The sequence below is a fragment of the Antechinus flavipes genome, chromosome 1 (assembly GCF_016432865.1).
Source record: "Antechinus flavipes isolate AdamAnt ecotype Samford, QLD, Australia chromosome 1, AdamAnt_v2, whole genome shotgun sequence".
NCBI classification, from domain to species: domain Eukaryota; kingdom Metazoa; phylum Chordata; class Mammalia; order Dasyuromorphia; family Dasyuridae; genus Antechinus; species Antechinus flavipes.
The window spans coordinates 151,643,291-151,662,109 of record NC_067398.1 but is presented as its reverse complement, the minus strand read 5'-3'; the positions used below and the strand labels follow the sequence as shown (position 1 = coordinate 151,662,109).

General features: G+C 34.7%; 1 protein-coding gene across 4 annotated transcripts in view; it reads right to left on the bottom strand.

Annotated features, from left to right (window-relative positions):
- Positions 1 to 18,819, bottom strand: part of MAST4 (microtubule associated serine/threonine kinase family member 4) — an 802,919-nt gene that overhangs the window by 404,244 nt on the left and 379,856 nt on the right. The gene's annotated exons all lie outside the window — the stretch shown is intronic.

The following is an 18,819-nucleotide window of genomic DNA, read 5'->3' as shown; positions in this document are numbered from 1 at the left end:
TCTGACCCCTGATGTTCTGAAAGTCCAGGGGGAAAAAAAGAGCAACTGATAATCTTACATAGTAATTTTGTTCTAGTGCTCAAAAGAGATAAATCTACCCTCAGGCACACACCTTAAAGTACTCTGAAGGTAGATTTTTCCTGCTCAATACAAGTCCCATTTGAAAGGGGAAGATTTGGGCTAGGATTTTAAAAAATGGACATAGCTCTACTACTCTAACCTCCTGAGAAACCTACAAGCCAAATTAAATACAAACACTTATTAAACACATACTAGGCACAAGGCCCTGCTGTAGACATTAGGGATGCTTCAAAGAAAGTAAGTAGGATTCCTATCCCCAGTGTCTGACAGCATAAACATTCATGGACATTGAGGTCAGGGGCAGTGTGAGCTCCCCACCCGTATGATCGTATGATCTTTTGACAGAATAAAAGGCAACACCAGACATAAAATTCCTGGAGAATTGCAAACAGTGATCAGTTATTACTTGGTCATCTCTACTTAATAGGAGGAAGATGTGAAAGGAACATCTTGCTAGTAAAATACAGAATATCAGCTTTTTTTTTTCCCCTCTACAAGGATAACAGTAATATTACTTTAAGACATATATCAGTCATATCTACTTGAATTGTCAGAAATATTTGTGACCACAAGGATAACTACCTTACATAAATGAAATGTCATAAAAGGCAAACTACAAGTAAATATCCCCTCTAGTAACTGACAGGTCAACATGCTCCCCCCTGCTTTTTCTTTTTCTTTCTTTTGAAAGATATAAGGAAATAGTCTTTAGATTTTTATCTATTCTAAAAAATATCCCAGAGCTTTAATATGAAAAATCATATTTAGAATTTTATTGGATCTCGTGCTACAGAATTAATTGTTCTTTGCCTTTTTCTTTCTTATTAGTTCATTGTGGGGTTTACCCTTCTTTGTAGTCCTACTGATTTTAAAAGTGCTTGTTGACTACCTGAATTGTCCCTCTTTCTCATTCTTCAGTCTTTCCCTAACCCACTATCCCTCACCACCGCCTTCTCATTCTCTCCCAGCAATTTCAGTTATCACCTTTAAACAGAGGGAAATCTGAAACAATACATTTTTCCTTAAATTTCAGATCTGCATATCTAGTTGCTTACAGGATATTTCCCCTCAGAAGTCCTTCTAGTATTCCAAGCTCAACATATATAAAATCAAGCTTTTTGTTCCCCAACTCCCCAATAATTTGCTTATCTTTAGCATTTCTCTATTTCTGTGGATGACACATTTCACCCAATCTATGGGGTTTGAAATATTGATGCTATCTTATTCTTCCTTTTCTCATCTTATATACTTATACCTCATCTTATATACTTCCCAACTTTCCACATCCCTGTTCTTTTCTTCCTCCACCATCTTTTATATGTTTTTCCTGGATCTCCATCCTCATTCCCTCCTGTCTTAGCCCAGGCCCATATATTTACTCATCTGAACTATAATAGGACACAGTAGACTTTCTGCACCTTTACTCTTATCTCTCCAATTTATCCTTCATGTTGGCACTAATTAATCTTATTTAATCACAGATTTCACTAGATTTCTCTTTTGCATTTGATAGGAAATATCCCTTCCTAAAGTAAAATAATTGGCTAGCCAGGAGATTTTCAATATTTTTTTTTTTCAAGCATGTTAAGCAAGCAAAACATTTTTTTTTCCTCTGTCATTCTCCAAAGATGTACCACAAATGAATTATGCTATTTCTACCTCACCCCTTAAAAAACTGTTCTAATCACATGTAAACAAATAATTATCCTCACTGATCCAAATGGGAAGAAAGCTGTGGATTGTGATTCCATATGGAATCATTACAACTGATTTGAATGTTCTAAACCATAATAAGGAAACATCATCAGTATAAACAATGCCAGATTCTCCCACTCACCAGGAAAAAAATTAATCACAGAGTTAAATATACATTTACAGTCAACATGCGAATTAACTCAATTCCAGGCCTGTATTTTACAGCTCTTGTTCTAACACCAAGGTAAAAACAGTTGTTGGTTGTTTTTTGTTTTTTTTTTTTACATTAGCTAATTGTATCCTGAACTCAGCAGGAGGCACATGTCGCTGTTAAATCTCATACCTAAAATCACAGCCATAATATATTTGTCCACCCCCACCCCCCATTGATAGAAAACTGGTGAAAAGACATCTCCTTCAAGAGACTAAATAGGCTTTTGAATTTTTATTCTCTCTTTCATCTCATTTGTTATTAAGCTCAATGAATCTTGAACACCAGTTACACAAGATTAACAAATGGGTCTATAAAATAATCAATGTATTTACGCAAAGACTTAAGCAATACATCTTAATAGAAACTAAGGGGCAATCTGGAAGATTAGAGCTATTTTAATGAATTCCATATAGAAATAAAATGACAATCTGGGCAATCAGAACAAGTTTTTTTTTTTTCTTTCAGTGTAGAACCTTATTTCAAAAGCTTAATCTAAAATTTATTTTTAATAAAATATAGTAATGCTGAAATCAATTATTTAAAGAAACTTGAATTTCTTATTCTCCAGTTTTATGATATCTCAGTTGCAATATACTTGTCAACAGGTCACTTTTAGATTGGGGAAGGGGCCACGGGTTTGAAGAGAAGGAAAAACATAGAACACGTGAATACTCAGAGTTCAATGTAATTGAAAATCACTTCAGCAAAGTTAAATTGATAACTGAACAAAGGTAAATATGCTAGTCAGAAAGCACAGTATTTCCTACTGTGTTTTTTCTCTTCCTTCTTTTTTCTTGTACAAATTTCCACATTAAGTTCGATCCACAGTTGGATAATCCAATAAGCAGAACTATGTTTATGCTGAAGAATCCCCAAAGTAATGTCTAGAATTTCAAAGATATAAGGGATGAACCTATAATTAACATCTTATAGTCAGAGAAACCGTCTTATAATATGCCCTGTAGTACATAAGCTGATGTGATGACAGAATGAATGAATGAGACTACTATCAATAGTACTGATATAATAGGGTACAGAAACTTCTGTGGCTGGTTAGATATACAGATCAAACCTATATATAAAGCCCATTTGTTTTTCCTTAAAACAATTTCAAGCTCATTGCTTCTACTTCCTCCCTAAATCTGTTAGAATACTTTTTTTTTTTTTTTTTTTTTTGCTGAGGCAATTGGGATTAAGTGAATTGCCCAGGATCACAAAGCCAGGGAGTATTAAGTGTTTGAGGCCTAATTTGAACTCATATCCTTCTGAATTCAGGGCTGATGCTCTATTCACTACACCAATTAGCTGCCCCCCTTAGAATAATTTTTGTGTGCATCTTCCTCATTCTGCTCCCCACACCATACTCTAAAGTTATAGATTAATAACTAGCATAATCATTTTAGGATCTTTCCTAAATGATGGTTTATTTTTTGTTTTCTTGGTTGAGACTTGTTATTTCATCAATATGAGGCAAACACTTAGTATAGAAAATCCTCTCCACTAATTCTCATTAATATTCATTCTCATTCTCTCTCTCTCTCTCTCTATATATATATATATATATATATATATATTTTCCAAGGGAATTTTCCAAGTCTTATCCTTTCTTCCTCTACTATCTTTAATATATGTTTCCTAGATCTCTACCCTGATTTTCATAGGTAGGTACACATATACACAGAGAGACAGACAGCTTCTTAGAGTTGCCTTAGGCACTGAACAATTAACTTGATTCTCCATGATTCCAATCAAAGTTTTGTTAACTCCAGATTCAGTAGACTTTCTACATCTGACACAAGATTGCTGGTTACTCTAGAACTTATCATGTTGGTCTGCCATTATGAGTAATCCAGCATGGTTTTGACTTAGTCTCAATTTGATCACTTGCCCTATTAGAATCTAGTAGATTCTGATCTAGAATCAGAATCAGAAGACTCCAACAATTCAAAAGATCAAAAGGAAGCATCTGTAGCATTTTAAAAGATTTTCCATTGTTTGAATTTTGTGTGCAACCAAATGAGTTAATGAGTTTAGTATGTACAACAGGCTAAGTACTATGCTATGTACTAGGGAGAGAAGTACAAAAAATAAAGCAATCCCTACTTGCAATGAATTTTCAATTTACTGGAAGAAATAACAAGGACATATGAAACAGATAAAGATATGTAGACACAAATAAACATATTTATAAATATACAACATATACAAATATACATATATCTGTGTGTATTTATATTTGTGTAACAAGGTAGTTTAATGGAAAGAGGAAAGGTACTAGTATTTGGGTGGCTCTCAAAACACTCCATTCAGACATGTATCTGGGCTATACCTTAAGGGAAGAAAAGAGGCTATGAAGTTGAAGGAAAAAGGGAGTTTGTTCCAAGCATGGGGGAAAATGTTAAAAATGGATAGTTCATAGGTATATTCTCATGACCATTTGGCAATATTTGCTTAAATTTTCAGATTAAAACTATGGGTTTGTCACTATATGATATCCAGAGGGTATTTATTAATCTGCCACTGGTCACATGCTCCAGAATGAGCAAGAAAATTATGTATTGTTGAGGTGATTCGTTTATTTACCTACAGCAAAATATAATTAGCTCACATCAATAATTGCTTCATTAAAAAGAATTTCTTTAGGAAAGTTAAAATACAGCATAGAAATCTATAAAGCTTGTCTTTAAATTACTTATTCATATGATGTCATGACAGGGCAGCAGTAGTTGATGCCCATCTAGTTAACAACTTATATTATATATATTGTATGTATATACACACACACTATACTTAAATATCCTTGTTACTTATTGTTATGTCCTGCTTTCTAGAGCCCCCAAGATGGGGTGACCAAACGTACTGTGCTTTCTAGAGCCCCACACCAGGGTGATTAAAATATACCATCTTAGTGGAGAAGTGATAAGACAAGACTCCTGAGGATGGTGGGAAAATGGAGTCTTTATTTCAGGGACTTTCCCTTTTTATATACCTTCATACCTTTATGTAACAAAAACACTGGGCACGCACCTAGTATAAACTTTGCATATAAGATCACATGAACAACTTGCTATTGTACGTAGTTTGCTACCTGCTATCACTCTTCCACCTGCTATTACTCTGTTTCAATCACAACACAGGTTGTCCCTGCCCCCTGGAGATGGGGAGCCGAACCAGACAGTTGTCATCAGGTTCCCTCTAGACTGAAAGGTCTTATACCTCACCCAGAGTTTCCCCACTGTCTGTGACCCTCTACAACTTATATACTACCTATATTATATATTTTATGCTATATGTATACTTATATTTAATATGTTCCCAATCTAATGACTAAACAATTTAACTATCAGATTACATATTTGCAAAGCTCTTTGCATAATGGCATATGGCAGGCACTTAATGCTCCTTTCCTTCTTTCCTACCTACATCCTAGGCTCTAAATCCTCTTCTTCCCTCAAACATTTTTTCTTTGCATTGTGCTTCAGCTGTCGGGAGAAAAAATACATTTTTTTTATTATGCAGACTCAACCAAAACCAATCTGCTATACTAATAGCCACTATTGAAAGAAGCAGATTCCAAGTAAATAAACAAGCTATTAGGCTGAGGACAGAAGTATCAACACAAAGACAAACTTTGCATTTAAAGAAGGTTAACTGATATTAACTGAATAGTGATTTCATGTCTATAATTCACTAAGATTTCTTCTGATAATTTGGAAGAGAAACATCTTCATACATAATTTAATTTTGTTTTCTTTTTTTTTCCCTGCAAGGCAATCATGATTAAGTGATTTGCCTAAGGTATCATACTGCTTGTGTCAAATGTCTAAGATCAAATTTGAACTCAAGTCCTCTTGACTCCAGGACTGGTGCTCTATCTGCTACATCACTCATGGCATTGTTTTCAAACAATAAATTATTCTCTAAGCTTGTAAATCAGATTACTCACTATTTCAGCCTTATTTTGCACTAAGATAGATCAATTACAAATTTCCTGATATACATAGAATTTAGTAGAGAACTCCAGATGATTGAAAAACCTAGTTCTTTTGATCACGTATTAGCAACCTAAATTCAAATATAATAGTCACTAGGAGAAGTTTTTAACTTTATATTCAAATCAGCCCATCATTCCCATTTTAGAAAGGAAAAAAAAAAATCCATTCTTAGACATATCCAATTTGGAGACATCAAGAAAAGGAATGAATAACACATAAAGGTCTATGTTAATGTTTCACATGCTTTTGGAATAATTCATACAATTCTATTATTAAACAATTGTAATTCTGAATTATTGGTAGAGAATTAGTAGTAACCTCTATAGTCACCTCCAAGAAATCCTTTTGTCTATATTTAGTATTATCTTTCCCCCTTCTGAATCTTATTAAATATCATATTTTAATAAAACCAAGATATTATAAACAGGAAAAAGTAGCTATTGAACACCAACAAATCAATTCAACAGTGAACTTCTATGGAAAAAAAAAATCAAGTACTTGAATATTATTGAATGACGTACATATCAATTCACAAGTCCATAAGATTTAACAATTAGCAAACACATAAAACAAATCAAAAGAAGGATCAGAAATGCTACCAAATGTTAAAATATGCCACCTGGGGCACAGAACACATTTTATAGTTATGAGACCACAGGCATCTGTTGTTGTAACCCACGGTTCTAATTACATTATAATTTGTGGAGATCTCCATAAGTCATAACTTGATAAAGATGAAAGGATCTCATTTAGCTTCACTTCCTTTCAAAGACTTAGCTTTTCAAATTCATTTTCATGACCTTCAGGCCTTGTGCTGGAAGCTTTGGAGAAGGGTACAGGAATACTAACCTAGCAGCTGAGAATCCTCAAAGATGCCCAGGAAACTGCAATTATCACAACCACATTGGATTATTTGTGGGAATGGGAGCTGTTGATGGATAGTGATTCAAAAAGACAGGCTCATATGAGAGAGGACACTGTCATTTAACAACAACAACAAAATTTAAATGACTTGTGGCTGATTTTTTTTTAAATGGGCATCATCAGTCACTAGGATGTTACTCAGTCAACAAGAATTTATTATTAGCCTACTATGTGTCAAGTACCCTCCTAACTGCTAGGAATAAAACAAAAGCAAAAACCAGGAACATACACTTTCAAATGGGTAACTACAAACAAGATAGATAGAAAGAAGAGAAGTATTTATTAAGCGCTTATTATGTCCCAGTCACCAGGTCCCATCATTAAGTGCTTTACAGATACCGTCTCATTTGATCCTCATAACGAGCAAGGAGGTAGATATTATTATGATCTTCATGTGGAAGAAATGGAAGCAGACAAATCCTTATGTTACTTCTCTAGGATTACACAATTAGTAAGTGTCTGAAACCAATTTGAATTCAAGTCTTACTGACTCTAAGTTTACTGTTCTATCTACTGAACCACCTAGCTGCTTCTGAATAAATTGGAAACAATCCACAAAGAAAAGGCATTAATGTTAAAAAGGGATCAGAAAAAGTTTCCTGAGAAAGTAGAGGGGAGTGGAAGAAGAGAACTAGTTTAGCTGGGAACTGAAGAAAGCCACAGAAGAAGGTGACAAGAAATGAAGAGAGAGAGAATTTAAGCCTGAGAGACAGTCAGTGAAAATGCACCCAACTGGGAGATGGAGTGGCTAGTGAGAACAACAGCAAGAGGTTTAGTGTCATTGGATCTCAAGGTAAATGAAGGGGAGGAAAATGTAAGGGCAATTATTTCTCACATGAGGAAATCATGTAAAAGATACCATTATTACTGATAAAGAGCTAGACTGGTTATATGGTAAAGGATCACCCTCCCACACTTTGGTTCCACTCACTATCCTAATAATTTCCTAGACCATAATTTCACTCCCCTTCCCCCAATCCCCACCTCCTCCATATGTCTTTTAGATGTATCCTCCAAGGACAATTAAAAACATGCAAGAATGACAAGTGCATAGAATGACAGGCTATGAATGGGCTGATTGTATACTAATAGAGAGAGTGTCCATATCAGAAACATAATGAATAGATTAAAATACTGAAGCATAAGTGTTTGATTTGCAAACAGTTGGCTGTATATAACTATACCATCATGATGGTAGATCAAAGCTAACAGGGTTCTACTTCATTCTTTCACATCTATTGTCTCGTATAAGACTACATGATAATTTTTTTATTAAAACTTTTTTTATTTTTCAAAACATAAGCGTAGACAATTCTTCAACATTGGCCTTTGCAAAACCTTATGTTCCAATTCCCACCCCCCATTCCCCCATGCCCTCCCCTAGATGGCAACTAGTCCAATATATATTAAACATGGTAGAAATATATGTTAAATCCAATATATGCATCCATATTTATACAATTATCGTGCTGCATAAAAAAAAATCAAATTAAACCAGAGAGAGAGAGAGAGAAGGAAGCAAAATAAAATGCAAGCAAACAACAACAAAAAAAATTAAAATGCTATGTTGTGAACCATACTCAGTCCCCATAGTTCTCTCTCTGGGTGTAGATGGCTCTCTTCATCACTGAAAAATGGGAACTGGTTTAAATCATCTTATTATTGAAGAGAGCCATGTCCATCAGAATTGATCTTCATATAATCTTGTTGCTGTGTACAATGATCTCCTGGTTTTGCTCATCTCACTTAGCATCAGTTCATACGAGTCTCTCCAGACCTCTCTGAAATCATCCTGCTGGTCATTTCTTATTCCATAACATTCATATACCACAACTTATTTAGCCATTCTCCAATTGATGGGCGGCCATTCAAGTTTCCAGTTTCTTGCCACTACAAAAAAGGCTACCACAAACATTTTTCCACATGTGGGTCCCTTTCCCTCCTTTAAGATCTCTTTGGGATATAAGCCCAGTAGAAATACTGCTGGGTCAAAGCGTATGTACAGTTTGATAACTTTTGGAGCATAATTCTAAAAAAATTGCTCTCCAGAATCTTTGGATCCATTACCTGGTAGCATTTTATAGTAACTTTGTCTTCACAGGCCCCTGTAATATCTATGATATTCTTTTAAACTTAGTATTTATATTGAAATTAATATATTGTTTAAAACATGTTCAAAATGTGGAATTTGACTGAAGTAGTGGAAGTCATAGCAATGACCCATTATAATTTTGCTCTAGCTCTAGCATCCACCTAAAATGATGAGAGATAAAATTCTATGTTTAATGTAAATTTGGTATTATAGACATAATAAATCGATAATTGATTTTTAGGTGCCTACTAAACCCAGGATACCCATGCTAGACAGAATTTAAAGACAAAAATATAACAATGCCTACCCTCAAAGAGTTTATGTTCTCCTAGAAGCCTAGGGTTCACAAATAAGTAAATACATGATAAAAATATTATTAGAGAGGTGGACACATAAGGAGGGGAAATGAACCCTCTAATTGAGAGAAAAAATTTAAAACCAGTTCCTGACTTAGACCATGAATGGAGAAAATAGGAATAGGTGGTACAGTAGATAGAATGCCAGGCCTGGAGTCAGAAACACTTGTTTTCCTAAGTTCAAATATGGCCTCAGATACTTCCCAGCTGGATCCCTCCATTTAAGTTACTTAACTCTACTTGCCTTGGTTTTCTCATTTGTCAAATGAGCTGGAGAAGGAAATGGCAAATCATTCCATTATCTCTGTTCACAAAACCCTAAATGGAATCACAAAGAGTTGGACATAACTGGAAAATAATAAAACAATTCTTAATTCTTGGAGTCCAAAAAAACTTTATATTATGCTGATTTTGCATAGAATGATTAAAGAAACTCATACTCAGGCTACTTAAAAACTGATGCTAGTCAAATTCTCTTTAAATTAAGAAAATAAACAGAGAATTAAAATTTCTGAAGAAAAAAAGAAAAAAGACAATTTGAATAGTAGCTTAAAAGCTGAAAGATACTAAGGATACCTTTTTACAAGTAAATTAATTTTTCCCTACTTCATAATCACTGTAATTTTCGAGAAATGTCATAACATCTGTTTTAGAAATCAAACAGTTGTATCACAACTGAGATATGCTTTATTTTTTAAAGTTTACTGCTAACTTTAGAAAAATGTGTGGGTCCTATATTATGTTAAAACCACCATTAAATTATATTTTGTAAAGGCAGTTGAGAAGCTTACCTATTAATTCATATTAACAAATTTTATTTCAAATATCATTTAACATTTTATTATAGAAGATAATTTTATAGCTCTAATTACTAGCTTTAGCTTTCAAAAGAAAGAATGATTATATCCTTACTTGTTAAATCTCTTAAACCAGTTCAATTTAATTTTGAAAAAAAAAATTATATGATATAACCTCACACACTTCTTTAAAAATGAAATAAATTACAGAGAACCCAATACTCAAAAGGGAAATCTCATATATATATATTTTTAAAGTAAATCAATTTTGAACCTGACATAAAAATTTAAATACAGCTTCAAGTTTTACCCAAAGCAAATTATTGCAAACAAGTAATAAGAACCTGGATAATTAGACTCCAATGGCATTAAATTAAGCAAGGGACTTAGTAGACACTCCCTAAAAGATGCTTTGATTGATTGCATTGACTCAGGGAGCTACAAGGAGAATATCCAGAGATCCCAGAATCTAGTGGGCAGATCTCTTCAGGGCACTGGAGAAATGTAACTTTTGCTTCAAAAGTTGAACAAGTTACTAGTGAATATCTCAGTCCCATCAAAATTACTCATTCTATGTAAATCTTCCATGATGGTTCCATCCAGAACTTTCTTGGGTACTTCAAGCACTTCAAGAATACTAGTACAATCCTGGATCTGTCCATTTGTTCTAGTACACAATTGTTACATCATCAATTCAATAAATTGTCTATATTTCTTGTTTATTTGTTTGTTTGTGTTTTAATTATAGCTTTTTATTTACAAGTTATATGCATGGGTAATTTTACAGCATTGACAATTGCCAAACCTTTTGTTCCAATTTTCTCCTTCCTCCCTCTCCCATCCCCTCCCCCAGATGGCAGGTTGACCAATACATATTAAATATGTTAATGTATAAATTAAATACAATATAAGTATACATGTCCAAACAGTTATTTTGCTGTACAAAAAGAATCAGACTTTGAAATAGTATACTATTAGCCTGTGAAGGAAATCTAAAATGCAGGTGGACAAAAATATAGGAATTGGGAATTCTATGTAATGGTTCATAGTCATCTCCCAGAGTTCTTTCGCTGGGTGTAGCTGGTTCAATTCATTACTGCTTTATTAGAGCTGATTTGGTTCATCTCATTGCTGAAGATGGTCACGTCCATCAGAATTGATCATCATATAGTATTGTTGTTGAAGTATATAATGATCTCCTGGTCCTGCTCATTTCATTCAGCATCAGTTCATGTAAGTCTCTCCAGGCCTTTCTGAAATCATCCTGCTGGTCATTTCTTACAGATTGGTTTTGTTTTTAAAATAAGTATTATTCCCATAAGGCATTGAGGTTTGCCCTTACAATAATCATAAAATGTTAATACCCTTAAAGAGTTTCTATAGGGGAAGGACAGATCAAATGACTGGATTAAAGGGAAAAGGGGTAAAGACACAACACCTATATGAATAAATATAATACAAGAAAAATTAAGGGAGGAGAACATTAGCAACTGGTGGGGTAGGATTCAAATTGGGAAATTTTCCTAGAAGAGGCAAAATTTAAGCTGATAACAGTATTATAGATTTAGAACTTGAAGGCATCTTATTCATTTAGTAGATGAGGAAACAGACACAATGATTAAATTATCTGCCTATGGTCACAAGGCTAATAAATGTCTGAGGGAGAATTTGAACCTGGAACCTCAGACTCTACACTCAAAGTTTTTAATCTTTAAGGACATGAAAGTTGAGAGGAGAGCTCTTTCTGCTTAAGGGGAAGGGATGGTTTGTTCAAAATGAGCAGCACTTAGGGAATGAAATGTCAAATTAGTTAGTTATCAATGTAGTTTGGCCAGAATGTAGTTTTAGTAAAGAAGGCAAGAAAAGTGGTGTTAACCATATTGTAGGAGACTTTAAATGTGAGTGAAGTAGGTTTTTTTTTTTTTCCCCTCATCTCATAGTTAATGTGAAACCATTGAAGCTCTTTGAGTGGAGGGGGAGGGGCACAGAGAGGGGGAGAAGGCAGGGGAGAGAACAGAGTTGGTTCTATGCCTCCACAATTATTTTGGGAGCCTTTCAGGGAATGGAGAGAGATTGGAAGCAGGGGACCTAAAGGGAAGTTTTTATAATCATCCAAATGAGATGTTTAAGGATCTTTAAACAAAAGACAAAGTAGTGGCCATGGGAAAGAGAAAGAGACAAATGGGAGAGATACTATGAAAGTAAAAATCAGCAAGATTTTGCAACTGATTAGCTCTTGCGCAGGAAGAGAGAAGAGGGAGGAAGGAAGAGGAAAGAATTGGAGATAACTTTGTGATTACAACCCTGGGTGAATTTAGGGATGTCAAGCACTCAAAAGGAACTTGAGGAAAGATAAGTTTCTTTATGAAGAGAAAATAATAAGTCCATATTTAGACATGTTGGAGTTTGAAGGACCTAGAAAACAATATACATACATATATAAACACATTTATATACATATAAAGATTTGAAGGATTATTTATATATACATATATATATAATATGTATAATCACATGTCCATGTATACATGTGTATACATATACATATATATATATATATATATATATAAAACAGAAAGAGAGACATAGAAAGGAAAGAGAAGATGGGCAGAGACAAAGAGATGTAGACATATATACAGAGGGAAAGATTGATCCTTCTTGCAAACAGCTTAAATCAACTTAAACAGCATTAATATAAAGTGGATAAATACAAAAAAGGGTTTAACATTAGCAAAGAGACAAAGGGGAAAGAATGAAGGGAGAACAAATATTTATTATATATCTATGCGGAGACACAATGCTAAGCATTTCACAAATATTATCTTAACTCAAACACTGCTATTGCTATCCCCATTTTACAGAAAAGGAAACTGAGGTAGATAGCAGTTAAATGATTTGTCTAGGATCACTATGTTAGGAAATACCCTGGGATCTAAAGTCAGATTTTTCTGTCTCCAAGTCCAGTGCTCTAACTACTGTGCCACCTAACTGTTTTTATGGAAATCTCATTTAGCTTCTCTGAACTTCAAACAATTCTAAGACTTAATCAAGAAGAGTAAGCTGAAGTTCCCACATGGACTACATCACAGATATGAAATCACAGATTTCTGACATGTGTTTGATTTTAACTGTGAGGAATTATTGAGTCAAATATTCCATAAACTCAGAGTCAAAGTCAATACCCTAAACATATGGACTACTAAAAGACTGATATAACACAGAGAACTTGGAACAGACAACAGTTGGGTCTATCCTTCAGAATCAACATCACCAAAAGGGTGGGTGGTAACTTCCTGAGTGTCATCAGAAGGAAAAGACATCTGGTACTTTTCTTACAGAGATATGAAATCAAGATAGAGTTAAATTCAGATCCTATTAAGAATTGAGGTTGTAATTAATTTTATGTTCAACCAAATTTATCAGGTATGCTTTCCCCAGTCTTTCACCAAAAATCTCTTTTCTCTCTCATTTTCTGCCTCACTTAAATCCAATTCATGCACAAGTTAAGACATCCTCCTGATGTCCTTTTTAAAAATGAAGGAAAAATAGCAACTCTCCCTCCCCTAATTTAATGCCGCAGTCACATTTTAGTTTGTGGATCATATTATAGCCATTATCGAGGGTTTTCCCATCAGTGTTTACACTTCTCCAGCCATGGTGATAGTTAATGTGTGTATGTTTATGCATATGTATGTATATGTGTATATTTATATATGTATATGGATATATAGTAGCTTAATGAATCCCTATTGATTTCATTCTATATGTTTAAATATGAAACAAAGGAGACAGATGTCCAACAAAAACACAAATAAATAGCCCTTTATTCGGACTCTGTGAGAGTCAGCCTGCTGCACTTGAGTCACTTTAAATAAGGAATCAGACACTTACAAGCTGTGTATTCTTGTGTGTTCATGAACAAGTCTTTTCCCCTCATTTATAAAATAGGAAGCTATGTGGCTCAATAGAATACTGGGTCTGGAATTAGGAAGACTCATCTTCTTGAGTTCAAATCTTAACTCAGATACTTGCTAGTTGTATGACTCTCAGCAGTTCACTTTCCCCTATTTGCCTCCATTGCTCATCTATAAAATGTTCTGGAGAAGAAAATGCCAAACCACTCCAGTGTCTCTGCAAAAACAAAACAAAACCAAACCTGCATAGAGTCACAGAGAGTCAAATATAACTGACAATTGATTTAACAGCAACAAAAAATAAGGATAGAGCAGCTAGATGCTCAATGGATAGACCATTGAGTCTAGAGTCAGAAAGAATCACTCATTTCATGCTGAAAACTATTTTGTGCGTATTTGGAAAAATAAAATATTATTAAAAGAAACAAACAAAAAAGATACTTATTTCCCTGGGTTCAAATCTGGACTCCGACACTTAGTAGTTGTGTGACCCTAGGCAAGTCACCTAATTCTATTTTCCTCAATTTCCTCATCTATAAAATGAGCTGGAGAAGGAAATGGCAAATCACTCCAGTAGGTTTTCTCTGTCAAGAAAACCTAAAATGGGGTCAACGAAGAGTTGGACATAATGTAAACAATTGAACAACAACAAAATAGGTATAACAATATAGTTGCTCTACTATAATATATAATAATACAGTTATTCTACTCATAATATAGTTGTTCTACTTCCCTTGAAAGTTTATTGTAAGCAAAGTGTTTTATAAATTTTAAAGTGCTATGTAAAGGTGAACAATTTCATTAATTTCTGATTGAGAGACAACTTATTGTGACTATACAATCAAGAAGTTCACTCAAGGACTCAAGGGACCTAGAATTGAATACTTTATGTCACAGTTCTTCAGCTTCATGCCAAGATAAGCCAACAGCTGACATTTCCCTTGACTAAGGTTATAGCAGGTGAAAGACATTGAATGAAAACTTTTAGTCTCCCAATCTAAATCAAGAATCCCATATTAAATGCCTTGGCAATGGCTACACTTCCAACAGATTGCTATATTCTACATTCTAAACACTGGAACCAGGTGGTGCTATTTCTTAACAGACAAGTCATTTATCCTGATTCTATTATAAAAAACGCCTGCCATTTGAAACTAGTTTCTCATGTTGTCAATGCACTTCCACTATGATTGGTCTGTGTCCTATAGAATGCAAAACAGGAAAGAAGCATGCTTTACAATTTCTGAAGAAAGTAGAACCAAAAAGCGAAGGGTGGGAAGTGCTGAGAGGGCTGGAGCACAAGGAATAAATAGAATAAGGGCAGTTAATGGGAGAAGAGAAGCAGAGGAAGTGTTTCAGAAGAAAAATAAGAAAGATTGCAAAATGGGAAAAAAAAATCTCATTAAAAAAAAAAAAAACAAGGAAAAGCACTCCTTGCCAAGAAAAATGTGCTAATCCTATGCAGCTAAAACATATTTAGGACAACATTTTCAGAGTTATCTCTGAGTCCTTAATATTTAATGGGAAGGAAAAGAAGATTGGAACCAAGTCCAACAGATTTGTGGGAATTTGCCAATAATTTTGACTCTGAAGAACAACTGTTCTCAATTTCATTTTTTAGTCTCAGGGTCAGAAGGATGCAATAGCTTCACAAATAGATTGCAACCTCTTTGAGAACAGGAATCACCATGTCCAGTAGTCTTCAAATGTTCTGTAACACCAAGCTACATAGTGGTACTCTGTAGCATTTTTTTTTTATTATCATATCTATATGTATATGCTGGCACCTAAAGACCTTAATAAAGGCTTATTGATTGAGGGAGAGGAAGATGAGGAGGGATTGCATGCTGTTGTGTAGTCAGCAGTTGGAAAGGCTACTTAAAGGAAGGCTTCCATCACCCAAATATTTTGATTATTTTGTAAGTAAAAAGAATTGGATCAAATATCCAATTTAGAGTATAATGGTCTGGCAGCAGCAGTACACTAGATTCAGCTTTATCAGGGATTGGCAAATTTTTAGTACAAATATTTATTTATGCTCAGAAATCATCAATGTCTACAAATTGGGACTTGAATTGGGGAAGAACATGCTGAAAATTGAGATAAAATTGAAAAATATGTAATGAGAACAATTTAACCTCTTTCCCTCAAAAACTGGTTGTTAAATATTTACTAGTATACCACTGCCTGGCAGTCTCCCCAAGAATTCTATATCTACCTTTGGTCTGTAGGATGCCTTTGCTTATGACTTCTTTGCAAACAAGAATGAAGGATTACTATACTCCAAAAAACTTTCATTAAAATTAGGACCATCTGGACAACTTAGATCACTGGTTCCAAGATTTTATTTATTTTTATCATTCGAGAATTTTGACACAGAAATTTTTCTTCTTTTAGACTATCTCCATAGTCTATCTAAATCATTCACTATTTTTCCACATTATAAGCATCAGTCTCCAGTGAGGGGCTGGTTCAAAAATATTGCTACTATCGCTAGTCCCAGAACCTTAGCGCTCAACCTTAGGTCATCCTAGGTTAGGAATCAGTGTAGGTTTGGGGATAACCTGAAGAACAGCAAGTCTCCCTGAGGTTTTCTAATCCCAAATAGCCCAAAATTTGGGCCCTAAAATTTAGATTTAGATTTCAACATCTAAAAATTTTCCCAGGGTTCCTCTGCGCCTATCTCTCTTTGCTCTAAGACAATTAAGAAACAATGAGAAATTTAATATTCTTTAAGGAACTGTCTTTTTTTAAATAGTATTTTATTTTTCCAAATATATACAAAGATAATTTTAAACATTCATCTTTGCAAAACCTTGTGTTACAAATGTTTCTCTCTCTCTCTTCCCCTCCCTCCCACCCAAGACTGCAAGTGATGCAATACAGATTAAACATGTGCAGTTCTTCTAAACATATTTTCATATTCATAATGCTGCACAAGAAAAATCAGACCAAAGAGACCAAAAAAAAAAAATCACAAGAAATAAAAATAATTAAAGAAAAAGGTAAAAATACTATACTTTGATCTACATTTAGTCTCCACAGTTCTCTAGATGCAGATGACACTTTTCATCTATTGCCTTGAATCACCTCTTTATTGAAAAAGAGTCAAGTATATCACAGTTGATCATCACATAATCTTGTTACTGTATACAAGATTATCTGTTGATTCTGCACTTCACTTAACATCAGTTCATGTAAGTCTTTCCAACTTTTTCTGAAATCAGCCTGGGGAGCTGCCTTTTTAACATATTTTAGTTGGACAGCTAATAAACATTTATTAAGCACTTATTGGATACCAGGCATTGTGTTAAATTCTGAGGATACAAAGAAAAGTGAAAACTAGTCCCTGCCATAACTAGTCCCTGCCTCAAAAAGCACATAATCTATTAAGGAATACAATAAGTAAACAAATCTATATAAATAAATTGTAAATAAGAAAATTATGAAATAATAAACAGGGGGAGCACATTAGAATTAAGAAGGATTAGGAAAATTTTTCTATAAAATCTGGGGTTTTAGCTGAAATTTGAAGGAAATCAGGAGGCAGAGATAAGGAAGAGGCACATTCCAGGCATGGCAGATAGCCAGAGAAAGTGGCCAGCACATAGGATGGAATGTCTTATTCCAGAAATAACAAGGAGGCTATTGTCACTGTCATAGTAGAGAGTAAGAACTAAAGAGAAGATGGGATAGGGCAGGTAATGAAGAACCTTAAACATTAAATAATTTTTTTTTTTAATCCTTGAGGTGATAGAAGGTAAATAAGGATTACTGAATAGGGGCTGACCTGTAGGGTGTATTAGAAAAAGCACCTTGGTGGCTAAATGCAGAATAGATTACAGTGGGAGAAACTTGAGGCAGGCAGATGTAACAGCAGCTATTGCAATAGTCCAAGCATGAGGTGATGGTGATCTGCACCAGAGTGATAGCAGTGTCAGTGGAGAGACCATGTTTCAGAAACGTTGCAAAGGTGAAACTGACAAGCTAGGGCAACAGCAGCTATTGCAATAGTCCAGGCATGAGGTGATGGCGATCTGCACCAGAGTGATAGCAGTGTCAGTGGAGAGACCATGTTTCAGAAACATTGCAAAGGTGAAACTGACAAGCTAGGGCAGCTATTGCAATAGTCCAAGCATGAGGTGATGGTGATCTGCACCAGAGTGATAGCAGTGTCAGTGGAGAGACCATGTTTCAGAAACGTTGCAAAGGTGAAACTGACAAGCTAGGGCAACAGCAGCTATTGCAATAGTCCAGGCATGAGGTGATGGCGATCTGCACCAGAGTGATAGCAGTGTCAGTGGAGAGACCATGTTTCAGAAACATTGCAAAGGTGAAACTGACAAGCTAGGGCAACAGCAACTATTGCAATAGTCCAGGCATGGGGTGATGAGGATTTGCACCAAAGTCAAGAAGGGACATGTTTCAGAAATGTTGCAAAGATGAAACTGACAAGCTTTGCTTGGCAATACATTAGCTATGAAGGGTACAGAATAATGGCAAACACCTAGTTTGTAAACATCAAGACTAGGAGAATAACCCCTCCAAAATTAGGAAATAGCACAAGGAAAGAAGGCTTAGGGAGGAAAGATGATGAGCTTAGTTTTAGATATGTTGAGATGAATATATCTGTTGAATATCTATTACAAGATGATTGAAAGGCAATTAGAGATGTAATTCCGGAAGTCAGGGTTGGATAAGTGGATTTGAGAATCTACTTATGGTAAAGATGGTAATGAAATCTATGGGAA